Below are 26,594 nucleotides of genomic sequence, written 5' to 3' on the forward strand. Positions count from 1 at the left end.
CATACTCAAAACCCAAGGATACTTCCCTGGAATGCCTTTGAACCCTATTCGGAAGAACACCTTCGCACCATACAAGGAAGGCAACTCAACAAGGATACCACTTGGACTAAGGTACAAACCCACAAAAGAGGAGGTTCTCGAAATGCTTGCCCAAGTCCAAAACCGTAAGCACGTAGGAGTCTAAATGAGGCCCTATCTCCCTACTTTGAATGGGTACTTTGTTCAAGAAGGAAGTCTAGAACTCTTTCACGGATTTCCCGAACCTTGGCATTATCTCGAGAGGAAGTTAGCCGGAATCGAGATCTTTCACGATTGCTACTTCATCCCTCCAGAAACGGTTCCTACCGTCAAAACCCGTCAAGCACCTTGCTTAGACGAACAAGCTGTTAGCCTATTGTTTGGAGAAGATAGATTCATTAGGGCCACGCAGAATGAAATCATTACCATGATACTTCAAGACGATCGTTTCAACCCCACCGCGTTGATCACAAAAACCGACACAAAACAGCAGAAAGGATGGAGAAAATCTATCAAATGGACCAACAATCAAGGAAGACTCTTCAAGCTCACCACTGGAGAAGGAGAGATGTTCAAAGGAGAACCAGAAGACGATGAGTTCGAGTCGGAGTCGGAGTCAGAGTCGGAGTCTAGAGAAGTCATTAGAGAGTCTACTCCTGTCGTCATCCCCACTCCCTTCGTTTCTCCTAGCTTAGCCTCGAGTAGTCACAGTAGTTCGGGAAATGCCCCAACCACTGTCCCTTTGCCACCACTGACCATGGATCAGTTGGCTTCTTTGTTTCAACTTTACTCGAATTTTAATATGAATAAATCAGGTTCTGCTTACTCTTTGTGTTATCTTGAGTGCAATTCTGTTTACGATGATACTGAGGATGACCAAGACCCAGACTCGATCGAAATACCCTCCTACGTAGCCAATGAAATACTGCAGGAAGGGGAAGGGGGACCAGTAATAGAAGATACCGAACCCATCAATGTAGGAACCGAATTAGAACCCTAAGAACTTAGGATAGGGACTACCTTGAGCTCTGCCGAAAGGGCCGATTTCATAGACCTCCTAAATGAATTCAAAGACGTTTTCGCTTGGTCTTACAAAGACATGCCAGGAATCGACAGGGATATCGCTGAACATAGGATTCCAATTAAACCAGGTTTCAAACCTGTGAAACAGAAGCTTCGACGAATGAGAACAGAATGGGCTCTAAAGATTAAGGAAGAAGTTGACAAATAATTCAAAGTCGGGTTCATCAAAGTTTCCGAGTATTCTGACTGGGTAGCCAACATAGTACCCGTACCCAAAAAGGATGGGAGAATCCGCGTTTGTGTTGACTTTAGGGACTTAAACAAAGCAAGTCCAAAAGACGACTTTCCTCTGCCTCACATCGACATATTGGTGGACAATACTGCAAACCACGCGTTACTATCCTTCATGGATGGGTATGCGGGTTATAACCAAATCAAGATGGCCATGGAAGATATGCATAAAACCGCATTCGTCACCCAATGGGAAACCTACTGCTATACGGTAATGCCGTTTGGATTGATCAACGCCGGAGCTACCTACCAACGCACCGCGACTACACTCTTACATGACATGATGCACAAAGAGGTTGAGGTATATGTAGACGACATAATTGTCAAGTCCAAGGAAAGAGAAGGGCATATTACGAACCTTCGCAAGTTCTTCACAAGGCTACGAAAGTACAACATGAGGCTCAATCCTCAGAAATGCACATTCGGGGTAACATCTGGCAAGCTCCTGGGATACGTCGTTAGCCAACGAGGTATAGAAATAGATCCTTCCAAAATCAAAGCTCTGATCGAAATGCCGCAACCCCGAACAGAAAAGGAAGTCAGAGGATTCCTGGGAAAGGTGCAATATATAAGTCGATTCATATCGAAACTTACAATGATTTGCGAGCCTATCTTCAAGAAACTCAAGAAAACAGACCACACCATGTGGGATGACGATTGTCAGAAGGCATTCGATCGAATCAAGGAGATATTGGCTAAACCACCAGTGCTCATGCCACCACAACGAGATCAACCTCTTGGTTTATACCTCACGAAGAACCAAAAATGACCATGGGTGCCATGTTGGCTCAAACTGTAGGAAATGAAGAAAGAGCTATCTACTACCTTAGTAAGAAGTTCTTGGAATATGAGTGCAAATACTCACAACTCGAAAAGACATGCCTCGCTCTTGTGTGGGCAACAAAGAAGCTACGCCATTACATGCTTAGCTACTCCGTCAAAATATATTCCAAAATGGATCCAGTCAAATACCTCTTCGAGAAACCCGTCCTCAACGGACGTCTAGCAAGATGGACCTTGATGCTCTCAGAATTCGACCTCAAATACGTGCCACTGAAAGTTATAAAAGGTCGCGCCGTCGCCGACTTCTTCGCAGAAAATCCTATCAATGACACAAAAACAATAGATACTTGGTCATTTCCAGACGAAGATATACTCCAAACTGATGTAGACTCCTGGGACCTGTATTTTGATGGAGCATCAAACCTAAGAGGATTCGGAATAGGAGTGTTGCTCATTTCTCCTGAAGGCGAGCATACACCAATTGCTGTCAAACTCGACTTCGAGGTGACAAACAATCTTTGCGAGAATCTGAAGCTTGTCTCATTGGGCTACAAGCGGCAGTGAGCTTAGGCATTAAAAACCTCCGAGTACATGGGGATTCATCACTGATCATCAACCAAGTTACAGAATCTTGGAAAATCCGAAGCGAAAGCCTCGCACCTTATCAGGCTAGGATAGACCAAGTCGCTCAATTCTTCGATCACGTAACCTACCTACACCTACCTCGGGAGGAAAATCAATTTGCAGACGCTCTTGCGAAACTTGCATCACTGATTAATATGCCAGATCACATGGTGGAAATGCCTTTATGCATCGAACGACGGTCAGAGCCGGCTTATGTCCACCAAATCACCGATGAAGAAGAAATCGCGCAGGAACCCTGGTTCCAAGCAATCCTAAATTTTAAGCTTAACGGTACATATCCACCTGATATGGACAAAAGGGGACAACGCGCTATACGCCTACTAGCTTCTCAATACGTCCTCATGCAAGGAGAATTATACAAAAGAACACCTCTTGGTGTAGTCCTACGTTGCCTTGATCATTCACAGGCACGAAAGGTGATGGAAGAAGTCCATGACGGAGAATGCGGTCCTCACATGAGTGGGCCCATGATGGCAAAGAAAATCACACGTTTGGGATATTATTGGACCACAATGGAATCCGATTGCATCAAATACGTAAGACATTGCCACAATTGCCAAATCTTCGGGAACGTGCAACATGTCCCTCCTTCATTGCTCTATACAATGACATCTCCTTGGCCATTTTCTGCTTGGGGAATAGACATAATCGGGAAGATAACCCCAGCCGGAACAGGAGGTCACTGTTTCATTCTAGTAGCGATTGACTATTTCACCAAATGGGTAGAGGCAGCTTCCTACACTGGTCTTACGGCTAAAAATGTGGCAAAGTTCATACAAAACAACATCATCTGTCGATATGGTTGCCCACATGAGATCATTAGCGATAACGGATCACATTTCCAAGCTGAAACCGAGCAATTGCTAGCCAAGTACAAGATTAAGCATCATCACTCTTCGCCCTATAGGCCACAGACTAACGGCGCGGTAGAGGTGGCAAACAAAAATGTTGTCACAATTCTCAAGAAAATGATTGACAACTATAGAGATTGGCCAAGCAAGATACCCTTTGCTTTGTGGGGGTATCGTACATCTGTCAGGACGCCCACTGGGGCTACTCCTTTCTATTTGACCTACGGCATGGAAGCTGTACAACCAGTCGAGCTAGAAATACCATCCTTGCGTATTCTACTCGAAAGTCAAATCCCGGAAGCCGATTGGAAAAGGGATAGATATGAAGAACTCATCCTTCTGGATGAACGTAGGCTGCGTGCCTTGCATAATGTCCAAACATATCAAGCACGTATCAAACGCGCTTTCAACAAAAGGGTTAGGCCAAGGAACATCAAAGAAGGAGACTTGGTGCTTAAATCGGTTAGAGCTCTTTTACCTGTTGACCCACGGGGAAAATTCAAACCTAATTGGGCCGGACCATTTCTTGTCAAATCCATACTCCCAGGGGGTGCGGTTAGGATCACAGACCTAGATGGGAATGAGTTTTCAAACCCAACGAACCTTGACCAACTGAAGCGATATTATGCCTAGAATAGGACCAAAAACGCGCCTCGCGTAACCCCACGTGTCGCTCTTGTGGCACTAAATAAACGGCCCCTGGCCAAGCTGAAATAAGCTAAATGTCACTATGCTCTTGCATTTTGACAAACTTGTCATCCTCATATCATCAAATAAACTAAATTCGCACCTTCAGAGTAAGCAAAAGCTCATGCTTCTTTTTTCTAAGTTCATTACAAGCTCTTGCTTAGAATAATTATTCTTTTACATTTACTCGAACTACGCGCAAGGGTTTGATTTCGCTTTTTAAGTGAATACGTAGGCAATCCTTCACGGGATTCAACCCATTATATCTAAAATGTAAATAGAAGGACATTTGCATCGCATTTGAAATTCGACAAGAATAATAAATAGAAAATCACAACGGTTTCATAACCATTTAACCTTTTTTATTTCGTTCATTTTTTTTGTAATATTAATAGTACGCTAAATAATAAAAATAGAATATGCTAGGATTCTAAAAACCCCACCTTTTTTTTACAACAATAATAATAATAATCAAATAATAATAATAAAGACTCGGGCTATTCCTCCATCTTCCCCTTGCCCTTGTCATTCTTGTCATATTTCTTGTCACGACCTCGAGCCGGACGCTCTTGCGCCACTTCAGACCTAATCACCAATGGTCTTTCTCGAGGCCTAGCTTTTCCATTCTTGCCAATCACCATCTCTGCGACAGGAGTAGTCTTTGATTTCTTCGAAGGATGAATGATTTGAAAACCGGCTTCTTCTTCTCCCTCTGTCGGATGCTTCTCCTTTTCTTTCTCTCCCTCGCGCACCTTGTAGTCAACAGGCTCGCGTTTCCTCAACTTCTCGCGCTCTTCCGGAGTTGCAGCCTTTCTCCACCTCAGATAAGAATCCGACACCCATAAAGCATTGGCGGAGAAATTCAAGAACCACATGTTTCTTTGGGCCCATTTGATAGCCCACTCTCTTCGGCTCTCTGTAGTAAGCGCCATAGCAGTCTGCGGGACGGTATCAAGCCTAGGGATCGTCTGTTTCAGCCCAACTTGTCTCATCAGCCTTTCCGGGAAGACGCACACCATAAACTCCAATCCAGGAATGTGCACCGACCTCGTGAGATCCAAAGAAGACACTCCAGTGACGGACTTGAGGTGCCACCACGGAACGACCCACCTAATCAACGGGCCATCATCACTCTTCAGCTTGTTCTTCCAATAATCACAGACCCGAGTGAAGTCCACCATATACAATCTTGTCCTCATCGCGATTGAACGGGCATGATAGGAAAGTGCATGAACTGGGGGCTCGATCAATCGGAGTCGTTCCATAAGCGAAACCTACCAAAAGCGGGTATTAGACATCGACACAAAAAAAAGAAAAAAAAAAACAAAAAAAAAGAAACGGAAAAAAAAAGAAACGAAAAAAAAGAGAAAAAAAAAAGGTGTCTTTTACCTGCAGAATGACGGGACTCCCCAAAAACGGCAGATCACGGTTGGATTTCCTATTATCCAAACCCAATATAATCTCCCCTAAGCATAAGCAAGCTGGGCTCCTGCGCAGCTCCATCTGCTCAACAAGGCCCAGAAGACGGGGATCACCTCTCAAGTCTTCATCAACATGCCCTTGAAAGACATATACATGCAACAAGCAAAAGCCAAATGCCCTCCGCCTAGCAACATGAGAAACGGTGGGATCGGCCCTGTTGATGAATCGATCTATGAAGTCCAACATTCTCACACCTTTTGAGGTAACTAGACGGTCCACCTCCAGCCTAGTCAATCCGAGCAAGTCCCTAAATTTGCTTTTGTACCCTTGAGAAGTAGAAGGAATGGCAGGCAAATGTTCGGGGTCCCATCCACCAATAGCAGCAATTTCTTCAGGAAAGGGGCAAATATCACCCCCAGGGAACGCAAAAACATGATAGTTCGGGTCCCAGTAGTCAAGGCAAGCATCCAAGAACGGTTTCACCGCCTTGATGAGTTTTAAACTCAACAACGACCCAAAATTATAAGAACCCATATCATGCTTCTCCATGTTTGAAAATTCATTGGTCCATTCCTTCAAGCGGATCTCTAAAGTATTCATGATGAAAATTTTTGTCTTGAGAATTTTATGTAAATAGACGAAGAAGAGACGGAAGATTTGTGTGAACATAAGCTCTATCGACGCTTCTATTTATACTAATTGTTGTTTCCAAAAATCCGTCAGAATAGGACAGCTTGGGAACAGGCGCAGCACCTGCTGCGCCTCTTCAAAGGGACGCAGCTCATGCTGCGCCTCTTCCTCAGTGTCACTTCTGTGATTTTCCGCGTTGGACCTTTCCTAATTCCATGACGAATAATTTCCTATTCCTACGGGTTATTATTTTGGTAAATACGGGAATATTACTATGTTTCAAGTTTCCTAATTCCGCGGGCACGCATTTCGAGACGACATCGACATTTCGCCATTTTAACACATGTGCACATTTTCTTTTTTTAGGAAATAAATTTCATTTTCTTCTTTTTTTAAATTCCATTTTCGTTTTTAGGAAATAATTTTCATTTTAATTCGTTTACTTTAACGAAGCTCAACATGTATATATTAATTCCTTAATTTCATTTCTACATTTCTAACTTATAAATTTTCTTTTTTCTTTTTTTTAGGGGGTAACCCTCCCTACCGTCCGGTCATTTCCGGCAAAATTTTTGCATTCTCTCGAGTCTCTCATTTTGCGCTAATCAAAGCCATATGTATATACAAATGTATGTTTTGCATGTTTTCTATGTAATTTTCGGCAACATGACGGCGTAAACCGTCATCTACCAAACCTGTTCGAAACTAACCTGCAGATACAAGCAACACAACCCAGCAGCAAAGGCACTCAGGCCATCGTATATATACCAAACGGAGGAAATGTACAAACTGGGGGCTCGAGCCCCAAAACAAAGTCCAAAAATGTTCAATATGATAGTCCCAATATACAAACGTACAAGACACAGCCAACAAACAAAAAAGCTACACAAAACTACTGCTGGGCGCCCTCCAACTCTGCAACTCTCGCCACAAGAACGGCGATCTCGGCGTCCCGAACCTCGAGCTCCCTCAACAAGCGAGCCGTCTCCTCCCGGGACTGAGCCAACTCTCGCTCCAACCCGCGGTCACCCTGTAAACAATAAATTGGCTCATGTCAATCAATTCAAGCAAAAATGGCAAATCAAAATTCAAAAATGAAATAGGCGTAAGGTTCATACCTGACGACCCCGACCGCCAATGAGTGCCTCGACGGCAGTAGCTCGCAGCCGGTTGGCCACCCTCCACAACGCCACAAACCGAGACGGCGCAACCTGCATTCTCAAAAAAGACATTCTCAACAATTGAGCAAACTCAATCAAATGTGTTCTCACACAAAGGTTATACAAGTTAGAGGCTCACCCTCTGAATCAGATGCTGCCAGTCGTCCAGGCCAGCATCCGTCACAGCTACGTCGAAGTCACGCAGCTCGGAGATCGTCGTCCTCCCGGTCGCGTCAGTGTACTCGAGGGTCTCGGGGTACTCTAGGGGCTCGATGCCCGCCGCCTCGACCTCCTACAAAGACAAATGGTTCTCATCAATCGATGATCTTTCATCATTCTCAAAAATCAAATCAAAAGGAAAAATAAAAGATACTCACCACCACCGGTCAGTACGCCAGTCTCCCATAAAGGAACGCCGAGTAGTCCTCACCAGGAAGAAGAAGATCGTCACCACTGGCACCAGCCAAGTCCGCCTCCCTCTCAGCCTCAGAAGGCTCCCTGAACATCGTCCTGGGAGGATCGATGGGAACCGTCAACATGCCCCGCGAGCACTGACGAGCCAAGCGCTCGCCCAAGTACCACACAGGACCCATTGACGTCCTCAACAGCAGTCGGCTCGAGCTCCTAGGTCGAAGGACCTCAGCCACGAAAGGAGGCGCTCCAGCGTACTCCGCCCAAGGTCGGGGCACCCACTGTGACAAAATAAAACAAGGATCATTCCTATGATCAACTAAAAGCAAGAAGCAAGTGAATATAAATGGGATACTCACGCTGCTCAGCTGAAGAGCGTTCACGTCCCGCCGGTAGACGTTGTGAGAAGAACGCTTGCTCTTCGTCCGGCACATCACCCAATCCCTCACCACGGGATAGGCCCTCTCCAGCGGCTCCGTCCTCTTGGGCGCGAGACTCGGAAAGTAGGAGTACACCCACGCCTGTAGAACAAAATAATGAATGACGATCTTTCGTAATTTGATAAAGAAAAGGAATTTACTTTGATCTAAAGGTAGGTTCATACCTCCAGCAGTAGTCCAGGTCCGACGGCACCAGGAGAAGTCCCCTTCTCCATCAACTCCGGACAAACCATGGCCCTCATGAAGCGGATGAGGACCGCAAAACCAGCGATGACCGGTCCCAACGTCCTAGGGAACTCGGGTCGAAAGGAAGGGGAGAAGCTTCATCGACGACCTCTCGCCCTTGTCTCCGAGGTAAATCGAAGACAGGGAACCACCAAAGCCACGAGGCACGAGCCTCGCTCACCAGACGGGGAGGAGGAGCCGTCTCCCTCCCATCAATCGTCACCAGCGCCGGGGTCTTCCCCGCAAAGTAGTCTCGAACGTAAGGCGGGTATCAAACCCAAGATCGAATGCGCCTTCGGCGACAAGTTCCAGCTGATCAACCTCCTCGCCTCGGCCGAGTCCGCCCTCATGGCAGTCTCCGGCCACACCACATCCTCGGTCCCACACGGCAGACCAGAAATCATGCCGTAATCTTCCAAAGTGACTCCCACCTCACCAAAAGGCATGTGAAACGTGGAAGTCGTGTCCCAGAATCGGTCCAAGAAAGCGCGGACCAGGCTAAGGTTAGCCCGCAACTTCCTCTTCGCGATATCCCTCTAGACCTGAACCAAAGGACCGAACGCTCCGCGCTCGATCATGGCCCTCTCCTCCGTCGACAGCCGCTCATAGTGCTCCATCGCTGTCGTGTAACCCGAGAACGACCTGATGTTCCCGGCCTCCTGTTATGATTTGAAACAAAGCTATCTTTAGTTTTGAATGAAGTTTGAAAGAAACTTGAATAAAAGAATGAAAGGAGATGAGTAATGAGTAGTGAATTCCTATTTACCAAACTCTTCACCGTCCTGTAGGACAGGTGACCCTCTGCCGCCTACACCAGGTACCTACTCTCCCAAGTCTCAGCCCACGCGGGAGCCCCTCTCAGCTGGCGACCTCCTCGTCCGACGTTGGCCCGTCTCGGGGCCTCCTCCTCCTCAACGGCCTCCTCCTCGTGAGCCTCGTCCCCAAGAGCCATCACCGCAGCGGTGAAGGCCTGCTCCAAAGCCTCCTCGACAGTGGCGGCGTCTATCTCCATGAGAGTCCTCCCAGAAGTAGAAGCCTCATCACCTGCAACATTAAAGCAAATTTAGGCCGCGTCACATGACGACAAGCCTTGGTTAAGAGATTTTCGAGCCTTCAAAGCCCTGAAACCGCTCTTTTTTTTTCTTTTTTTTCGCCATCTTTGGCCATATTCCCACCAACCCGACCACTCATGTGGCAATTTGGGTCAAGTCAAGTCTAGTTCGAAGCCTAGTCCCGGGTTCGAGTCGAAATTTCGGCAGCATTTCGCCATAATGACGATTATGCCCCAAAAAGTGTCCTGGAAAAGCTGTCACAAACCAAAATTCCGAAATGGCAGAAAGTTTACCCATCATTCAAGGATCCCAAATATCAAGTTTCGTCGCAAATGGGCAATCCTAAGGCTATTTTCGAAGCAATTTAGGGTTTAGCTGTAAAACCGTCTCAAAATTCACTCAAAGGCTCAAACTTGATGAAAATTCGAAACAAATACAGGGTTATGTTCCTAATATTACCTACTATCCATTTCTAATGTCAATTTGACAAGGCAAATGCATTTGGGGGAAAAGCCCCAAATTTTCGATCAAAAGGGTCATAAACCCTAGATTTTTCGACTCAAAATTGGATAAATACAGAAGATTAATGCAAGATTGAGACACATACCTCGATTAGTCATGATTAAAGCAAGCTTTTGAATCAAACCTTGGCGGAAATGGTGAAGATTTGAAAGAGAAATGAAAGATTTGTGTTTCGAGCAAATGAATACAAAACCTCCTGATTTTCGCGTTTTTACGCAGGAAAACCAAATTGGGGAATAGACGCAGCAGGCGCTGCGCCTCTTCCAAGAGACGCAGCTCTTGCTGCGCCTCTTCCTTTTGTTCCCTCCATACGGATTTTCAAAAATTCGTTATGAAGTTCGTTATTTGTGGGCCCATCTTTGGTGCGCCTCTTCTCCGACGTTATTTTCATTCTTTTGGTCCGTTTGGCGATTTTCTTTCGTTCCGGCCCGCATTTCCAAGCCCGCAGCAGACTATTACGTACTATTTACTCCTTTCAAAACCTTTTGCTTGTCGCAACGAGCATTAGTTCCTTCACAAACTTCGACACACCTTCATTATGTCTCCAGCGAGAGTAAGCGGATGTACTTTCCCTCTCATGACAAGAAGAATCAATCGTGTCTCTAGCGAGAGTAAGCGGACATACTGTCTCTCTCAAGACGTAAGGATTGACGATCTACCTAAGCAGATTTCCTCCCAGCAGTTCCCGCCTGTGTCCTGCTATTCGCAATTATTTCCCGAAGACTTCCCAAAGCAGTTTTCTCTCAGCAGTTCACTTTGTGTCCTGCTACTCTCAATATTTCTCGTTTCCCCGCGGAGTTCGACAGGGTGTCGTTCTCCAGAAGTTCCCAAACCCAAAGCCTTCTTTCTTAGGTTCGTAAACCCGAAATTAGGACTTTTTTTAACTATAGGATCCCAATCCTTTTAGGTTCATAAACCTCCAAATTCCCAAACCAATAGAGTTCCTAAACCCAAACTTCAGCTACCCTTAAGTTGAATTTACTTTAGGCCTCCTTCCCGTCAATGCTTTCCTTTAGGGCCCCACACCCTAGCACAAGTCCTTATGTATCCTTTAGGTCCTAACCTTAGCTCCTACGCTTACCCTTAGCTCCTATGCACCTCCGGAAGCATCTCGAGAAGAAGTCTCAGGTATGGTCTCTTCTTATGGCTGACGAGCTTCCTTACGTAGTCTAATGGACTTTAAACGACCCTCCCCGATAGTCGACAGACTCTAAAATGTTCCCGACGACAGGTCCTTGGTTCAGACCCCTTGAGCCGCCTTGCGTCGCCATAGTCGTCAGGTTGTAATCTTCGATTGACCTGATGGCTATACTTTGACTTTCGCCTTGTCCAAGCCTCAGTCAAAGTGGGGGCTCTGTAGATACCTCATTTCTGCACCTCCCGCAAACCACCCGGTGATGATTGGGCCGCATGTTTGATATGCGGAACGATTTGTGACAGTTCGTAAGATTATCGTCAAGTGATTGCTCAAATATTAATGTCTACCTCTTAGTTGTCATCTACGTCCCGATACGGTCGTTTTGACAGTAATTAGAGTACATTCGGAGTCCGGGCCTAAAACCGTCTCCATTTTCTGATAACCGCTAAAACCCGAGTCAGAATGTTCTCGAATGTTCCGAATATTTCTATTCCATATTTCATAAATTTTATCTTTTAGTAAGTAAATTCCCGTAATATTCATATAAGATATTAAGGAAATCGAATTATTTCCGTCCTACCATAACTCAAACACGGAAATCTTTCTTCTGCAGGAGGAAACCACTTGGGAATAGACGCAGCAGGTGATGCGCCTCTTCCAAGAGACGCAGTGGCTGCTGCGCCTCTTCCCAGGTCCTTTTCTGCATGTTTCTCGTATCTTTTTCATATCTTTCCGAGATTCACTTCCAAAGAGTCTCCGAAACCCTAATTCCTCCGTGTGATTAGTATAAATAGGAGCCTTCGCTCCTCATATTTCTCACGCGAGTGTCCGCCCTTCTCTTCTCCCTTTGCATTCTAGACTTTGTTCTTACTTTTTGACGCCTACGTGCTTGAACTTTCGACCACGTAAGCTCGGATCTTTCTGAGTACCAGCCTCCCCGTTGCATGACCGACCAATTTGACCAACTACACAATAATCAACTTAATTAACTTAATCGTTTTCCTCTTACGAGGGCACTTTCTTTGCATTCGCGTCGAGCATCACTAATCGATATCTTAGTTCTTCTCGTTCCGTCAACATGTAAGTCTGAGGGTGTATAATCTCTCCTTTTATTTATTGTATTTTAATTATTGTACCACAATTGTAAGATTTATGTCGAAAACACCATTAAAACCGATTTCTAAAACCGTGCTTTAAAACTCTTTTTTACGGATTTCCAAAGAGACAGGACGTCGAGAAAAGACGCAGCAACTGCTGCGCCTATTCGAAGGAGCGCAGTTCCTGCTGCGCCTCTTCGTGAGGCTGCCGCAGTTCCTGCTTCTTTTCTTCTTCCTCAGTCCTCTGTAATTCGTGCTTGTTTGTTTTCTTTTGTTTATTTCGTTGATTCTTCATTACAATAGCATAATAATTCACATGTATATTTATTATTCATCATTAACATGTTTTAATCATCATAAATCCGACTTAAATCCCTAATAATCCAATATTTGCGGGTTTTCGTCATTAAATTCAATTCCGGGTTGTAGAGATTCAATTTGTTCATATTGAGTTTCTGGAATCCGTCTTTGATATAGTTTTCATCTGTTTATTCATATGTTCGTTGCATATTCGTCATTAATCCATCATATCTAACCTAATTAATTGATTTAATTCGTAGGACTCATTAATATTTTTCACTTCTATCATTATTCCATCATGTAAATAATTCGTTCAATTCCGTCTTATCCATGTTTTATTGCTTTTATGACCCATTCATATGTTAAATAACGTGTTAATCACTTTCATTCGAGTAGATAATTTAATTGATCATTAAATCACCAATTGACATTAACAGCTTGCAATTACGGCTTCACAGCCAGAGCTGAGCCAAGGAACAGACGCAGGGTCTGCTGCGCCTATTCCAAGGGACGCAGCTCTGCTGCGCCTGTTCCTGGCTGAGTTCTGTCCCTGAACTCCGTTTCTGCCTTGACGTAGTTTAATTAGCATACGTATAATTAACTATTAACCGTGTTATCACGCTAATTCCTGTTCGTTAGTTTATTTATTTCTTTTATTCCTCTTTTCTCAAATTATCCGTTTTAAAGGTATTTTCGACATAAATCGCCTAATCCAATGTAATTATTGTAATTCGTAATTATTGTATTTCTTTTATTGCTTGTATGTTTTCTCATGTAAATGAGCATTAAATCCTACTTCGACCTAATTGTATGTTAAACTAATTGTCAACCGACTTAGTCTAATTCTCACATGCTAGGATTAAAACAATAGATGTTGCATTGCATGCATATAGCCGACAATATATCAAGTACGAATAACTTCCCTAATCATTAGTAGAGGCCGCTATCGAGGCGGGCGGGATTAGGTGTTCGATCAAAAGAGCTTCCTAATACGTACCCTCACCCCTTTACCAGGATATCCGTGAGCACCCGTGTTCATTGGCATCCACGAGAGTCATTCTAGACATAGAATTCTAAGGGTAACGATTGCTTAGTGTTCATGTCACTACTTTGTGTCTTGACATGACACGAGGTATTCGAACGGTTCCAATTTCCCATAAAAATTGGTGGCGACTCCATACAAAATGCAAACGCTTGTTTCTCTTTTCCACCCAAGCGCCCCCGTGGGCGGCCCGCTGTCCACATACTCCTACTCCTGCTCCACCTCCCACTAACCAGACTGAGCCGGTCTTCCCGGCTACTTTTAGACCACCCCCTCCCTTTGTAGCGCCCGTGGTCCAGGACCAAGGGGGCGCAGTTTACGGTTTGTTGATCGAGCTTGCAGAGCGTCAGGCTCGTATGGAGAGGGACTTAGCTTTGACCCTACACCCTCTGTACGAGTACCACTTGCGGCGACACAGACCGATCTCGGTGGACTGGCCATACCCTTCCTTCTTCCGGTACCCACCTGAGGGGTACCCGGTTTCTGACGAGTCGGAGGACGAGGACCCAGGGTGGCCGTGGCGAGAGCTCGTGCTGAGGAGTGGGAGAGGAGAGAGGAGGCGAGAGACCCGTTGTACCGGGCGGATGGTGATGGAGACAGGAGCGACGACGACGACGAGTAGCTACTGGTCTACTCACTTCCCCAGTTTTCTGGCTGGTTTGGGGAAGTTCGTATTTTTGTATGTATTTTTCACTCTTTTATTTTGTCTCCTTTATTTATTGTCTTTATTTTTCTTTTTGGTTGTATACTCCCGTTCCCCCATATTTCTGCTGGTGTATGCTGGAGGACAACGAGGGCGTTGTCCGTTTTGGTTTGGGGAGGGTATGTTGCATCCTTTTGAGTCTGCATCTGCATTTGTTTTACATTCACGTTTACTTTTCAGCTTGCATTGTTCTTTATTTTCCATCAAAAATCCAAAAAAAATTTGAAAATTTCAAAAAAATTCAAAAAAAAATTATTCACGTTTATTTTTGCATATAGGTTGAGTCGGAACGGTAGATTCCCATGATGAAATTGCACTATAACCTGTCAATTTACTTGAGCCTTGCGCTTTATTGATAGTTTTTAGCTTGTCATACGCATAATCTACGAATTTCTGTTCAAATATAAGCTGACTGTTTAGACTTGACCTATAAATTGGCAAACTACTTAAAAATTCTGAGTTTTAGAGCCATAACTGGTGACATTCATGACCAGTTCATTAGGAATTTTGAGTAGTACTCCTTGCATAGCATATTCATCTCATTTGCACATTTATGACATTCAATTTCTCGTCAAATGCACATATTCGGGTTTGTGGTTGGTGTCACATGCAAGGAGGGCCTTGCAAATTTCCCTTTCTTATTACTTTACACCCATTTAGCTCCACATAAGCCAAAATTACCTTTTGACCCATTAGCTATATCCCAAACTAAGCCTGCCTAGTCAAGCTAGTTAGTATGTTCTTCTGCGGTATACTTTTCCTTTGCATTTTGATCCGTGTTTCTTGTTTTGGAGTGGTGTAAGTATAGAGGAAGAAAGAAAAGAAAAAAAAAAGAGTATTGGGAAAAAAAAGAGAGAAAAACGTGAGAAAGAAGAAAAAAAAAGAAGAAAAAAAACAAAAAAAAAATGATGAAAAAGGAAGGCTGGAACGTGAACATAACAGAAAAAAAGAAAAAAGAAAAAAGAAAAGAGATTGTGAAAATAAAAAAGAGTTGAGAAGATGTTCGAAGATGTACAATCGAAAGGGTTGTTTGTTTCAGTTAGTTATTTCAGACGGTGTTTAAAAAAGGAAAGTTTGTGACCGTCTGACTCCTCCGTTCTATCCCATATTTTCTGAGGAGATTGTGTTTTGAGTCTAGTGAGTTTTTGTGCCAAATGAAGGGCACTTGTACTTAGTCTTTTAGTCAGTTGAGATTCGGACGGTCTTATATGGTCCTGTTAGGAACTAGCTTGACGCTTTTACCTCCACATTTCCATAACTTGTTTTGCCTTTTCTCACCTGAACCTCACTATTCCCATATTATTTGCAAACCCTCGGCTGTGACGGACATTATCGGTTGGAGTGTGTGCATTAGTACTTGAATTGTCTTTCATTTTTGTTGCATGCATGCTATGTAGGTCGCAGTTAGGTGAGTGACTGTCTTTTCTTCTCTCTTCTACATATAACATTTGCCCTTTGCTTCATGAGAGAAGAGTGACCACGTGAGAGTCCAGTTTTGTTGGTCTTGCAAGGTCGATAGGTCAGCTATATTTCTGAACAGCTTATAATTCGTTTGCGCATTGACTGTCTAGCTTTAACTGTTAATTTTTATTGCATTAAATTGGTTCAAGTAGACAAGTTAAGCTAGCTCTGAGTTATCATTTCCGTTCCATTAGTTTAGTTTTGAGTTTACTCGAGGGCGAGTAAAGGTTCGGTTTGGGGAGATTTGATACGTGCCTAATGTATAGTCTTTTTAGCCTATTTCAGCACGTATTTCTATGCATATTTATACTGTTTTTATGGTATTTTGCCCCGAATTGGCTACTTTGGTGTATTTTGTCCTTTTTGTAGGAATGACCGCGAAAGTAGTGGAACCATACTCCTTTTCGTCCTTTTTGCATGCATTTGGAGGAGACGGGATTGTTCCAGAGTGAGATACTGCATTTGGAAGCGTCGTGGCACGCATTACGAGGCATTTAGACGCAGACGTGAGCTGAAATGAAGTCTAGTCACTCGATCGAGCTGTTTTCCACTCGATCGAGTGGTTTTCACATCCTCTGATGGTCGATCGAGTGGTTTTCCCACTCGACCTTTAGCTTGCACAAAGAGCTGTTGCTCGATCGAGTAGCTTTTCAGTCGATCGAGTGGTTTTAATCCACTCGATCGAGTGGTTTCGTTAGTTTTGGGCTTCAAACAGCCCGTGAGTTGTTATTCTCGCTAAACTTATTTTGTTTGCTATTTAAGCACGATTTACTAGGTTAATTAGGATCATCTTTCATATTATCAAACTCTCTACTGTTAAACATTGTTACGTTGCTTTTCTTCCTTGACTGTTACCTTATTTCGGGATTATTCTCATTCGGATTTCGTGTTCTTTACGCCGGATTCGCTTGGATTGTAATTCCTTTCTCTTCCTTTAATAATAATTGATCTTTTATTGCTTTAATTCTTCACTTTTGTTATAATTAGTTTCTGCCCTAATTTCCCTTATTGCAATTTATTGTTTATTCATTATGTTTACTGCTGGAAAGTTAATTGCTGTTAGTTTAATTAAGAATATGAGTAGCTAAACCCCTTTCATGTTGGGATTAGGGGATCTACGGTAGAAATGTGACGATGTAGTGAATGAATTAGATGAATTAATTACGAGACTCTGTCACTATAGCAATTTAACTGTAAATTCCGACCTAGTTGAGTGCACGCTTCTATGTCACCCTTTAATCTGGCTAAAATTAATCCTGGATCGAAAGATTGGACTAAATAGGCCTGCTATAAACAGTAGACTACCCTAATGAGGACGAAAGTTAAGTTAGTGGTATTTTAGGATAGAAAGTGGACCGAAAGGACCTTTTAACATCCGTCTCACATCTAGTTCGTCTGAATCGTTTACAGCTGAGTCACTGGACTACCGTAGTGAACCGAATTCCCGACATGTCCCTCTCTTCTTGATAGTTTAATCATATTTTATTGCCTTTACTGCTTTTTTACTTTATTTCTCTTCCTTTCAAACTCCGTAGTTAGAACCAAATTCAAACAACCCCCATTTGTTCTGTAGGACTAGGATTAGACAGCTATAATTACATTACCTCCCTGTGGATTCGATACTCGACTGCCTCTACTACATTTTAGTTGAGACCGTTAGGTTTTATCTTTGATAGGGTTGCGATAGCCGTGTCAATCGCCTCTCAATTCCTCATCAACATGCCCTTGAAGGACATAACCATGCAAAAGGCAAAACCCGAACGCCCTACGCCTCGCAACATGGGAAATAGTAGGGTCTGCCCTATTTATGAATCGGTCAATGAAATCAAGCATTCGGACTCCTTTTCAGGTCACAAGACGGTCAACTTCAGCTATCATCAGTCCAAGCAAGTCTCTGAATTTGTTCTTATACCCCTGAGAAGTAGAGGGTATAGCAGGCAACTGTTCCGGGTCCCAACCGCCAATTGCAGCGATTTCTTCAGGAAACGGATAGATATCGTCTCCAGGAAAGGCAAACACGTGATATTTCGGGTCCCAATACTCAAGACAAGCATCCAAGAATGGTTTGACCACCTTCATCAATTTCAAGCTCAGAATTGATCCAAAGTTGTAGGCACCCATATCATATTTCTCCACATTTGAGAACTCGTTTGTCCATTCTTTGAGACGGATTTCCAAAGTATTCATGACGTATGATTAATTATAGAATTTTGTGTAATAAGACGGAAGAAAGACGGAAGAATTATGTGAATAAAACCTCCATCGAAGTCTATATTTATACTAAAAGTTGTTTCCTAAAATCTGTCAGGACGGACACACTGAGGAACAGGCGCAGCACCTGCTGCGACCCTTCATAGGGATGCAGCTCATGCTGCGCCTCTTCCTCAGCTGTATTTCTGTGATTTTCTGCGTTGGATCTTTCCTAATTCCTCAAAGTTTAATTTCCTATTCATACGGGTTATTATTTTTGGTAATTCCGTCAAATTACCATGTTTTGAGTTTTCTAAATTCCAAGGGCACGCATTTCGAGGCGAGATTTGCATTTTCGTCATTTCAGCACACTTATCCATTTCTTTTTAATTTTCTTTTTTTTTTGGGAATCATTTCGCCATTTTAATTATTCATTTTCAAAATTATTAATTTCTTTTTTTTTTTTTTTACTTTTTGGGAATCATTTCACTCCCATTTCATTTCAAACTTATATATTTCTATTTTCATTTTTTTAGGGGGTAACCCTCCCTACCATCCGGTCATTTTCGGTAAATTTTTTTCATTTTTTCGAGTCATTGCTTTTGCGCTAATTTAGGCCATATGTACAAATATGTGTTTTATGTGCAATTTCTGTGTAAATTTCGGCAGCATGACGGCGTAAACCGTCATCTACCAAATCTGTTCAAATCTAACCTGCAGGTACAACAAAGCAACCCAGCAGCAAAGGCACTCAGGCCATCATATATACAACCAAAGGAAATATGTACACCAATCTGGGGGCTCGAGCCCGAAACCAAAAGTCCAAAATGAAGGTCCTAAAATGTACAAGAGTGTATGAAGTACATCCAACAACAAAAAACAGCAAAAAAACAAGCAAACTACTACTGGTCGTCGCCTAACTCGGTAACTCTCGCCTCGAGAGCATCAATCTCGGCGTCGCGGACCTCTAGCTCCCTCAGCAGGCGAGCTGTCTCTTCCCGGGACTGCGCTAACTCCCGCTCCAGGTCGCTCTCCTTCTACAAATGACAACAATTGGCTCATGTCAATCATTCCAAACATAAAAGAAGTCAGAAAATCCAAAAACGAAGAAAACAGAAGGTTCATACCTGACGTCCTCGACCGCCAGCAAGTGCCTCGACGGCAGTAGCATGTAGCCAATTGGCTACCCTTCCACAAAGCCACGAACCAGGATGACGCAACCTACATTTCAATAAACAAGGATTTTCAATGATTAGATAAGGTCAAGCAAATGTATTCTTATACAAAACTTATATACAAGTTGGGGAACTTACCCTCCAGATCAGATGCTGCCACTCGTCCAGGCCAGCATCTGTCACCGCTACGCCGAAGTCGCGAAGCTCGGAGATCGTCGTCATTCCCGTCGCGTCAGTGTACTCGAGGGTCTCGGGGTACTCTCGGGGCTCGATGCCCGTCACCTCAACCTCCTGCAAGATTCAAATGATTTCCATTAATCGATGATAATTCATCATGCTTCAAGACAATCAAAAGAAGAGCAAAACACTTACCACGACTGGCCAGTACGCCAACCGCCGGTAGAGGAACGCCGAGTAGTCCTCGCCAGGAAGAAGAAGGGCGTCGCCACCGACGTTTGCCAAGTCAGCCTCCCTCTCAGCATCAGAAGGCTCCCTGAACATCGTCCGAGGAGGATCGATGGGGACCGTCAAGGCATCTCGGGAGCACTGACGAGCCAAACGCTCGCCCAAGTACCACACGGGACCCATCGATGTCCTCAGAAGCAACCGGCTCGAGCTCCTAGGTCGAAGGACCTCAACCACAAAGGGAGGGACGCCAGTGTAGTCCACCCAAGGCCTGGGCACCCACTATGAAAAGCAAACGAGAGGTCATTCTTATGATCAGTTCTAAAGAAAAGCAATGAAGAAGCAAACAAAGAAGGTGAGTCGAGGTACTCACGCCATCCAACTGCAGAGCGTTCACGTCCCGTCGACAGGGGTCGTGAAAAGAACGCTGGCTCTTCATGCGACACATCACCCAATCCCTCACAACGGGATAGGCTCTCTCCCCTGGCTTCGTCCTCTTGGGCGCGAGGCCCGGAAAGTAGGAGTACACCCACGTCTGCAAGACATGACAAATCAATAACGATCTTTCATGATTCGATAAGGAAAGGATCTTTCATGATATGAAATGAAGGTTCATACCTCCAATAACAGTCCAGGGCCAACGGTGGCAGGAGAAGTCCCCTTCTCCATCAGCTCCGGACGAACCATGGCCCTCATGTAGCGAATGAGGACTACAAAGCCAACAGTGACCCAGTCCCAACGACCTAGGCCACTCAGGTCAGAAAGGAAGGGAAGAAGCTTCGTCGAAAACCTCTCTCCCTTGTCTCCGAGGTAGATCGAAGATAAGAACCACCAGAGCCACAAGCGAGCTCTCTACTTAGCAGTACAGAGAGGAGGAGCCGTCTCCCTCCCGTCGATCACCACCATCGTTGGGGTCTTCCCCGCAAAGTAATTCCGGACGTAGGAACTCGGCACCAACCCGGGAACCGCGGCAACTTTCGCCGCCAGGTTCCAACCGATCAAGCTCCTAGCCTCAGCCGAGTACACCCTCATGGCTGTCTCCGGCCACTCCACCACCTCGGTCCCGCACAGCAAGCCAGAAATCATGTCGTAGTCCTCCAACGTGACCCCAACCTCATCGAAAGGCATGTGAAAGGTCGAGGTCGTGTCCCAAAACCGATCAAGGAAAGCTCGAACCAGGCTAAGGTTAGCCTGGATCTTCCTCCCCTTGATATCCCTCCAAACGCACCCTGCTCGATGATGGCCTACTCCTCCGCCGACAGCCTCCCGTAAGCCTCCATCATCGTAGTGTAACCCGAGAAAGACCTGATATTCCCGGCCTCCTATTTTTTTGGTTCAAAGCAATAGCTATCTTTAGCTCGAATGAAAGAGAAAAGGAATAGCAAATGAAGGATAAAAGAAGAATAGAAGAGTGATGAATTTAAATTACCAAGCTCTTCACCGTCCTGTAGGACAGGTGACTCTCCGCAGCCTAGATGAGGTGTTTGATGTCCCAACTCTCAGCCCACTCCGGTGCTCCTCTCAGCTGGCGACCACCTCGTCCAACGTTGGCCCGCCTCGGGACATCCTCCTCCTCAATAGCCGCCTCCTCGACGACCTCGTCCTCCGCAGCTGCCACTGCAGCAGTAAACGTTTGCTCCAACGCCTCCTCGAGCGTACGAGAAGGGTCAAGAACGGTGTCTACGTCCATGGGAGCTCTCCCTGACATAGAAGCCTCGTCACCTGCAAATTGAAGTAAATTTAGGCCGCGTCAAGTGACGACAAGCCTTAATTAGGAGATTTTTGAGTTTTCACGGCCCCGAAATCGCCCTTTTCCCGCTATCTTTGGCCATTTTCTCCAAAACCCGTCCGCTCATGTGGTAATATGGGTCAAGTCAAGCCTAAATTGAATCCTAGTCATGGGTTCGAGTCGGAATTTCGACAGCATTTCGTTATTACGGCGATTATGCCTTAGAAAAGTGTCCTGAAAAAGCTGTCACAAATCAAAAATCTGAAATGGTAGGAAGTTTACCCATCATACAAGGATTCCAAATATCAAGTTTCGTCACAAATGGGCAATCCTAAGGCTATTTTCGAAGCAATTTACGGTTCAGTTGTGAGACCGTCTCAACTTCGCTCAAATGCTCAAAACTCGACGAAAATTCGAAATAAATACATGGTTATGATCCTTGTGCTACCAATTATTCATTTATAAAGTCAATTTTGCAAGGCAAAATCATTTGAGGGAAAAGCCCCAAATTTTCGACATATTTAGGGTTGGGAACCCTAATTTGTCGGTCCAATTTGATCAAATACAGAAGATTAATGCAAAAATAATACACATACCTCGATTATTCATGGCAAATGCAAGCTTTTGATCAAATTTTGGCGAGAAATGGTTGGAATTTCAGGGAGTATTTAAGAATTTGTATTTCGAAATTATAAAGAAATCTCGTGTTTCATCGAGTTTTTACTCAGAAAAGCCACACTTAGGAAAAGACGCAGCAGGTGCTGCGCCTCTTCCAAGAGACGCAACTTTTGCTGCGCCTCTTCCTCAGTTTTCCTCCATGAGAATTTTAAAAGATTCGTTATGAGTTCGTTATTTGTGGGCCCATCTGTGGTGCGCCTCTTCCTCGATACCATATATCGTGTATTTGGTCCGTTTGATATTTATTCTTCGCCCGGATTCGTATTTTCAAGCCAACTGCAAACTGTCGTGGTATATTATCAAGACCTCGCTTGCCACAACGAGCGAGTACCCTATGACAGGTGTTTTGACACACCTCAATTGCGTTCCCCCAGCGAGAGTTCCAGACAGCCAATTGTCCCTCTCAACACGTGGAGATCAGCCTCGATTATGTTCCCCCAGCGAGAGTTCCGGACCACAAATCGTCCCTCTCAACACGTGAAGTTCAACATCAGATCCAAGTTTTCACCAAAGTTTGTTTGAAAAACCGACCCAAGCAGATTTCTCCCAGCGGTTCCTGCAGACGTCCTGCTGTTCCTCGATATCACATTTTGCCTTTCCTTAGAGTCTCAAGGAGTCTCGGGTATGGTCTCTTCTTATGGCTGGCGAGCCTCCTTACGTAGTCTAATGGACTTTAAATGACCCTCCCCGATAGTCGACAGACTCTAAAATGTTCCCGACGACAGGTCCTTGGCTCAGACCCCTTGAGCCGCCTCGCGTCGCCATAGTCGTTAGGTTGTAATCTTCGATTGACCTGATGGCTATACTTTGACTTTCGCCTTGTCCAAGCCTCGGTCAAAGTGGGGGCTTTGTAGATACCTCATTTCTGCACCTCCCGCAGGCCACCCCATGATGATTTGGCCGCATGTTTGGTACACGGAATGATTTATGACAGTTCGTAAGTTTGTCGTCAAGTGATAGCTCGAACACTTGTGTCGACCTCATAGTCGTCATCTAGGTGTCATTTAGGTCGTTTTGGCAGTAATTAGAGTACATTTGGAGTCCGGGATTCACTTCCAAAGTTTCTCCGAAAACCCTAATTCTTTCGTGTGAATAATATAAATAGAGACCTTCGGCCTCACATATTTCTCACGCGGTGTCCGCCCTTCTCTTCTCCCTTTGCATTCTAGACCACGCTCTTGCTTTTTGGCGCCTACATGTTTGATCTTTCGATCACGTAAGCTCGGATCTTTCTGAGTACCAGCCTCGTTTTGCATGACCGACCAATTATACCAACTCCACATCAATCAACTTAATCAACTTGTTCATTTTCCTCTTAGAGGGCACTTTTGTCGTACATTCGAGTCGAGCAATCATTAATCGTTAACTTAGTCAATCTCGTTTCGTTAAATATGTAAGTTTGAGGGCGTAAATCCTTCTTTTATTATTGTACTTTATTTTTGTAATCATTATTGTAAGGTTTACATCGAAAACACATTCAAAACCGATTTCTAAAACCTTCGTTTAAACCCTTTTTACGGATTAACGGAAGACAAACGTCGAGAAAGGACGCAGCAACTACTGCGCCTCTTCGAAGGGACGCAGCACCTACTGCGCCTCTTCCTGAGGCTGCCGTAGTTCCTGCTTCCTTTCTTCTTCTTTCGTCTTTTGTTCGTCTGATTGTTTTTGTTTAGTCTTTCAATTGTTTACGTTTCATTAACCCAATTATTTTAGCATGACAATTTTAACACATAAATCATTAATAATTTAACTTCTTTTAATTCCCGACTTAAATCCCTTATAATTCATATTTGGGGGTTTTCGTCATAAAAATCAATTCGGATTTTTAGAGGTTCGATTCATCAATATTGAGTCTCTGAGATCCATCTTTGATATATTTGTATCTGTAATATCATTAGTTCATCATTAGTTCGTCATTAAATAATCTATCTAACTTATTTAATTTAATTTGTTAATTAATCCATTAATTTTGTATTTAATCCTTTCTAATTAGTTTTAATTCATGTTTTAATGTTTTTATGACCCAATCATATGTAAATAATACGTTAAACCACTTCCATCCGAGTTAAATATCGATAATCAAGCGTTAAATTTACCCACGAACATTAACGATGTGCAATTACGGCTTCACAGCCAGAACTGAACTCAGGAACAGACGCAGCAACTGTTGTGCCTCTTCCAAAGGACGCAGCTCTGCTGCGCCTGTTCCGGGTTGAGTTCTGTCTCTGAACTCCCGTTTCTGCCTTGACTTAGTTTATTAATTACGTAATTAATTAACTATTATTCGTATTATCACTAATAATCTGTTCGTTTGTTTATTTTCCCTTTCTTTTCTCAAATTATCCGTTTCAAATGTATTTTCGACGTAAATCAATTAATCCATTGTAATCATTGTAATTTATTTCTTTATTTCGTATGTATGATTTGTTTATATGTAAATCAACGTTAATCCCTACTTCGACATCAATGTATGACTAAATTTCATGTTTACCGACTTAGTTAATTCTCACATGTTAGGATTAATCTATTGGATGTTGCATTGCATGCATATAACCTTCAACATATCGAGTATGAATAACTTCCCTAATCATTAGTAGAGGCCGCTATCGAGGCGGGCGGGATTAAGTGTTCGATCAAAAGAGCTTCCTAATACGTACCCTCACCCCTTACTCCAGATCTCTGTGAACATCCGTGTTCATTGGCATCCACGAGAGTCATTCTAGACACAGAATGCTAAGGGTAACGAGTTCTTAGTGTCTATGTCATTACTTTGTGTCTTGACATGACACGAGGCATTCGAACGGTTCCAATTTCCCACAAAAACTGGTGGCGACTCCACAAATGTAGAAAAAAAACAAAGCTTGCTCGCTTTTCTCCCGTGGGCCCACGTCCACAATGGCGTGATAAAACTGGGAACAACGTCGCTTTCATATTTTCCAAGTGAACATAATCTTTTTTTTTGCTTCAGAAACACTAAATCATAAATATACACACTTGCCATTATTATTTGCATATAAATATGTCTCAAGTCATACAATAACAAATGACATTATTGAAGGTTGTAAACTTACTCAGTTATCATCCTTACACAACTGTTAGAGGGTTTGCCTTCGCGAAATACAATCCAATACAATGTTTTTATTTCCACTTGGATTGCCAGTAGCACTCAATGCTTCCTATTCAATTTGGGACATTGAACTGTTAGTTCATTTACACGCATTTAAGCATGTTAATAATAAGTTTATAGAACCATGATTCATTACAATAATCACGTACTATACATACATATTATCATTGTAGGGGGCAAGCCATAGTTTATTAGACGACATCAACCGACGAGCGATACTATTGATTTGTTCTTCGTATGAAATTTTATGCACAGAGAACGCCTTAGGACTCAAGAATCCGTAGGCATGAAATGGGAACTTCCACTCAGCGATCTGATTATTCATGTACCTATTACGCCACATGGAATGAAAAATGTTATTGTAATTGATAATTTTAACAAACATCATTATTCGTAAATGGAAATGACTAAATAGTTTTATTAATAAAACTTAGTTCATCCAAATCAAAATGTGAACAACATCTAATGTGATGGAAAAAATTCTTTAATATAATAATTAAAATATATTAATGGATAATAATAATAATAATAATAATAATAATAATAATAATAATAATAATAATAATAATAATAATAATAATAATAATAATAATAATAATAATAATAATAATAATAATAATAATAATAATAATAATAATAATAATAATAATAATAATAATAATAATAATAATAATAATAATAATAATAATAATAATAATAATAATAATAATAATAATAATAATAATAATAATAATAATAATAATAATAATAATAATAATAATAATAATAATAATAATAATAATAATAATAATAATAATAATAATAATAATAATAATAATAATAATAATAATAATAATAATAATAATAATAATAATAATAATAATAATAATAATAATAATAATAATAATAATAATAATAATAATAATAATAATAATAATAATAATAATAATAATAATAATAATAATAATAATAATATGAGTAAAATATATAATAATCTTACAAACTGACATATATTCTGGAATATAGCATACGTAAACTATATGGTGGTTTAAAGTATTTTAAGTGTAATATATTTTTCTACAAATATTGAGAAATAAGAATTATAAAGTAGGGCAATATTTGTATTGAATAAACAAAAATTTATGCCCAATATTTGAGAATAACAAAACCTATCCCCCTTACTACTAAGAGAATAAAAATTCTATTAGTTTTCCCTCCAAAAGCATCTACTTAAATAACGAAATAAGTTTGGTATAATTAAACTCTAATCTTTTAATTAAATTCATAATTATGATTTTTCATTAAAATAAAATAAATTTGGTATTAATATTAACTATGGACTATAATTTGCTAAAATTTTTAGTAATGCAATAATTATTATGATAGATAATAACTTGACACATACCTATT

This window comes from Silene latifolia, chromosome 3, assembly GCF_048544455.1.
Source record: "Silene latifolia isolate original U9 population chromosome 3, ASM4854445v1, whole genome shotgun sequence".
Classification (NCBI taxonomy): domain Eukaryota; kingdom Viridiplantae; phylum Streptophyta; class Magnoliopsida; order Caryophyllales; family Caryophyllaceae; genus Silene; species Silene latifolia.